We start from the raw sequence: 6,038 nt of genomic DNA, 5'->3' as shown, positions 1-6,038 counted from the left end.
TGGTGGTGGTGGTGGTGGTGCAGCAGGTGGCCCAGACCAATCTTCGTTCTTCGCTACCCGTTCATCAGACTTGCTGCAAGGACGAGAAACATGCTTCAGTATATGACCAGACTGCACATTGACTAACGTTTCTACAACTTCCACTACTATGGACACCCTGGTAATAAAAAAGAGAGTCATGCTCATTAGATTAGCACAGCTAACAAAAGCTCTTAGTGCTCTGCCTAATTTTGAAGAATGTCTTTGGCCTAGCTTGTTCTCAGACTAGTTTCCCTAAGGTTCTTCCACTCTAGTTCTAGGACTGTTTGCTAGCGTTATATCTTGACGAAGCATTCCTTAACAGTGGTTGGAATTTTTAACGCTTGCCTTCCAGATTACTTGTGTTGACACATGCTATTGAAGAAAAAAGTGAGTCACATGTGTGGCCTAGGATTTAGATGAAGTGGCGTTTGGACTGAGAGCTGTGTACGTGTGGGACTCAATTTATTTTGTTTAACATCAACAGACTAGAAATACAGTTTCCTTAAGTAAGATATTTCTGTAGCCTATAAAGATCCCAACACTGGGCTCCAAACAACCAATAAAAAGTATCTTCCATCAAATAACCTTACCTTAGGACAATCGTACACAGCTAACAATGACAAAAATTTACAATGCTTGGCACATAACGAGTAATTATATGTGAGACAACTTCAGTAGCAAAAGACAGAATATAAAAACACACTATTACCTAACTAGGATCATAACACAAAACTGCGTATTTGTTTACTACCAACACTGTCACCATATAATACCACAACGAACTACACATTATGCTCTGTAAAGGTTCATTTGCACAGCAGCTCTCTCAACAAGAGAGTTATGTTCACAGCATAATTTAAGCTGACATTTTAGGATCAAAACAATTAATCACACTCACATCATGTAGTTAACAAACTAAAGTGCTCTCACTCACTGCACACACACACACACTTCTATGTGCAATCAATAACCAACCACACCTTGTCACACAACAACCACAGACTTGCAAGTGGAACGCTTTTGCTATCAGATGTACCCAATGTACAGCTAGTATACCACACGATACACTGTACCAACCACAAAGTCACCAGCATGCAACTGTCAGCTGCAAAAGTTCTCAGTTAGTGCTCCTCTTGATATGCCGAAGCCAGGTTCTCTGCCTCAACTGGGATCACTGTCCATCTGGCTGTGAACAGGCACCAACCACTCCACCAAGTTGTTGTGTCCACACAGCGGCCATGCCCCTCACAGACTGTAGTGACATTCAGGTGACAGAAGTGTAGTGCATCAAATTCTTGAGTTCCTCAGGAACAATTCTGCCCAGAACCTGCACATTCGTCTCCATGTAGCTGCTCAGTAACTCCAACATCTTCAGGTCCACCCCACGGTATGGACACATTGGCCACCATGACATTTTGGCCGCCGGTTCTTCGCTGTAGGCTTATTCGCCTCATAAAAATTGGTGATTGTGCTGGAAGACATTGCTGGTTCCTCTAGTTGCAGCTGACTCATTATACCACCATACATGCTCGATACTAGCTCGACCACAGTGGCACTCACAGCAGTCACATATCTGGGCTGTCTGCCATCTTGGGTCCACAGAATGACACTCCATTCAAACTTACTCTCTGGACACAGCAAAATAAATCATACCACTCGTCTTGGCACCCATGGTTGGGATACACTGAACAGAAGAGCATACATGGCATAGGATCTGTGATATCAGTACATATGTCACCATTTAGCCAATGTTGTGAGGACACAGCACCGATTCAAGAAAAATCACTACCTCTACAGCCTTTCGTCCACATGTGAACACTGTATTTATACTGTAATTTGTTATTGTCAACTGTCGTGGCTTGTGACTGTGGATTGATGGATAATAATGCAGCGACTATTAGCCATTTTAATGCTGGACGACAGCATCCTGCCAACAGCCATATCGCCATATCCCTGTGGCAGACAATTCATCGCTCCACATGTGTACCTACACTCGCTGCACAAAACAAGCACCGAAATTGCTGTGGGCACAAGAAAAATGTTATGGTTCTATGTCCCCTTGATGCTAAGAGTGCTGCAGGTTGGGCACAAGGCTGGATTGGGAAAGGATGGGGATGGACAGGTAAGGAAACTGGTTGCTTTCTTTCTGAGGGAATCATCTAGAAATTTACCGTAAGCTATTTAGGGACATCACAGAAACCCCAAGACAGGTTTGTGAGGGATGGAGCTGGAACTTCTGTATTGTCAAATGCAAGTCCAGTGTCTGACCACAGCACCACCTCGCTCAGTCCCAACTATCTTATCAAGAGGTGTGAAGTGTACTCTGAATTGCCGACAGTGGTCGAAGTGTTGGAGATCGGAAGAATATTTGCCTTATAAGCTTGGAAAATACACATCAGGAGTAACGTGTCACGATATAAGTTGGTGCACGCCAATGGCAGTGATCAAATTCATTCAAGCCACATGTTCAGTACGCAGGATGAAAAGAGGTGTTTGATGCACTACTATCATCTTCTCCCGGCCATCAGTACCTTAACCTACTGTTTGATTATAAGTGCGTAAATCTGTTTCACCACCTTTAGCGCCCAGTGTTGACTTGTAGTTTCAGGAGTCCAATTCATTACTTTTGTCAGTTAAGTGTGAATGCTTTGAGGAACACTCCCCACACATGAGGCCACTTGTGTAAGTTTTCATATCATATGACACTGGTCCTATTAAGTACACCTGGGAGAGCATCGAGCGAGATGTCTATGTCTTGGAGATAACTCCAGCTGATCTACTCCAGTTGTGGTAGCAGTTCGACTTCGCAGAATCTTCTATCTGTTAGACGAAGCATTGTTTTTAAAGATACAATGACACTCCATCCAGCAGTGGGCGGGAGGACCACAGGGCAGGTAGAGATCTGTATAGCTCATTTCCACGTAGGAGCTTTTCATTCCAAATAAAACTGTATGACGTATTTGTGTTTCTCTGGAAAATAAACCGGGGCCAAAAAGACAAAAAGTTGTTAATAATTTTATAAATGTTGCCTATATAGACGTTACATACATGAAGATTCAGAGAATTTGGACACGCCTTTGGAACCAGCCTCTGCGGCTGTAGCTATGAACAGGATGTGTAGGCGTTCAGTCTATGACTTTTCCGTATAATTCCTAATGATACGAGATGTTTCCATAGGTTTCCATCAGACTGATGTTCAGACATAGTCTTGCATACTCTCTGGTCACCAGACTATATGTCTGCGCCCTGGTTTCAATGCCCAGGCATTCTGCAGAGACATGTTGAATTACTGGGTACAAAAGTGTCAGTTGTGGTTCGTTGGTCATATTGTGACATCATGTTTATTGCCCTCTGGTTTGATACTGGAGAAGAAGGAGTTAGCTGTGATATCTGCTGTCACTTCCTCTTTGACCATCAAGGACACAAAGTCACCTCTACACTCTACACAGCTTCATTACAACCCTCTGCACTAGACAAATTCATATGATACAGCACTTGTATATACACAAGGATTGCTGCAAATGTATGTGAAGAAGATATCCCTTCCCAGTAGTGGCCTAAACCACATTCTGGAGTCCTGAAGCCTACATCATCCTGGAACATATCATCATTTCTTTGACATCTGGTACAGTCAGGGATTTGGGGCCTCAGAGTAAGTCCACATACTCGTTTAATTTTGATGATGAAAGGAATGTAATCAAAAGGAATGTACTTTACCTGTGACCAGGCAAAGTACTTAGAAATATCTATGGATAATGTAAAGTAAAAGTAAAAAGCTAAAATGGGTCTTACCGATCCAGGACGATACAGGTCCACCAGAGGAACCTGAAACATGAGAAGTTTAAATATTAGACTGTATACTGCAGTAAACGCAAGACAGTCAGAGTGTGTTACAGTGCATGCGACAAGTGTTTCCGTGTCACTATCTGTATGAGCAGGCTGTGTGGCCAGCCTTGTTCTGGTACGGCCCTGCTATCTGCTTCTGCTGTCTGCCGTCTGTGTTATGAGGAGCTCCTGCAGCAAAGAGGCTGCCACCTCTCTTGTCAGCGCCTGTTCATACACTGGGAAGGACTTCCACACCTCCAACTGTTTTGTCAAGTACAAAACTCAAACCACTCTTCCAGCTGTACCTTAACCATCGTCCCTTCCGATTTATAAACGTTTACATATTTTAAGGGCTTTTAGTAATTAACAGAAGATTTGAAAATGAAAGTAAAATTTAATTGTAAAAGCTGTAGAAGTTGGCCTATATGTGAGACACGTTAATACTACGCATGAGAAAAATCTAAAACAGTTCAGCATACTGTATATTTGTATATTTAAGCACCTACCTACATCCTAAGATACCTATGGCAAAATAATTAACATTTATGTAGATCTCGTTTCCCCAGGGTTGTGTCTTATGTGACTTGTTCATCTCTCCCAGACAAACGTTATTTTAAATAAATTTTTGTCAGTAACCTCGTAGGAACCAGTTTGGGAAAAGATTTGATCTTGGAGACAGATATTTATTTTATTCAAGGTAACAATTCAAGCCACAGCAGTCAGTGGGACTTAGGTTAAGTGTCTTTATTTCTTTATTCAACAGTTTTTGTAGGAACAGTTCCCCTTAGCATCTGATACTTCGCCACATGTGAAATGAATCCCAGTCAGTATCTCTTTTTCCGATGCGTGGAAATAAATAAGGGAGATTGATTATTTGGACAGCGCTCTCAGGGATGCGCAATATCAACGATCCTTCCATTGTTGCTTCAAGGAAGGAAGACTATAGACTGAAGTTTGGTCGACTGAACGATATTTAGAGTCGGAACACTTTCTTCACTAAACAGAAAAGAAGAAGTAAACTATCATTGTTTGCTAGAACCTTAACCCTCTATTCACCTCAAATGACATCCGACATATATATCTATATAATTGCTCTCCAATTCACACTGAAGTGCTTGACAGATGGTTCATCGAACCTCCTTCACACTATTTCTCTACCGTTCCACTCACTAAGAGCACATGGTAAAAACGAACATTTCAATCTTTCTGTGCAAGCTCTGATGACCTTATTTTATTACAATGATCATTTCTCCCTATGAATGTGGGTGTTCACAAAATATTCTCGCACTTGTAGCAGAACACAGTATATTGAAATGTCATGGGAAATTTTCACTGCAATGAAAAATGCTATTGTTTTACTGGTTGTCACCCCAACTCAAAAATAGTAGGCCAAGAGCCGTGTCTGTGCATTTTGTTAGTGTGGATTGCCTGCATCAGAGGCTAGTAGGCACTCAGGATCAACCTGTTGTACTGACAGGTCATTAGCCTAGTGTTTTACTAACATGATCCTTCCTTTTGATTGACAGTTCCTTAACAGATTGTTCCCCACCTCTCCCTCTCCTCCCCTCTGAGCCCTCAGGAAACCTCCAACCCACCCCCTCCCCTCACTGAGACAGGTACACTTGCAGCTCTGAGTTATTTGAATAGTCCCCTCTCATTCTTCTCAATATCATTGACTACTTAGTTAAACCGATCAATTAGTCCTACCTCTCTGGTAAACATCCCCATCCCTCCAGCCCCCCCCCTCCCCACCCTTCCCCTACCGGAAAATTGGTGGCTCTGCGATGGAGAGGAAGGACCTCATAACAGGAAATTCAAGGGTATATTGTTTATTTATAAAAAAATCTGTTTGTGCGGTTGGATTTCTCTCGTTCGTTGTTCTCTGCTGTTAGGAAAGATGCAGGCCGTGCAAGAAGTAATCACATTGAAACTTCCTGGCAGATTAAAACTGTGTGCCGGACCGAGACTCGAACTCCCGAGTTCGAGTCTCGGTCCGGCACACAGTTTTAATCTACCAGGAAGTTTCGTATCAGCGCACACTCCACTGCAGAGTGAAAATCTCATTCTGGAGTAATCACATTGATTGATTTACTTTTTTTATTCCGATTGTGCGAGGAATGTCATCATCAAACACTTATGACACGTAATTATACTGGTAAAAATCTTTCAAACACGAACCATGTGCTGTCTAC

Source organism: Schistocerca americana, chromosome 8, assembly GCF_021461395.2.
Source record: "Schistocerca americana isolate TAMUIC-IGC-003095 chromosome 8, iqSchAmer2.1, whole genome shotgun sequence".
NCBI classification, from domain to species: Eukaryota; Metazoa; Arthropoda; class Insecta; order Orthoptera; family Acrididae; genus Schistocerca; species Schistocerca americana.
Note: the sequence above shows the minus strand (reverse complement) of the source record.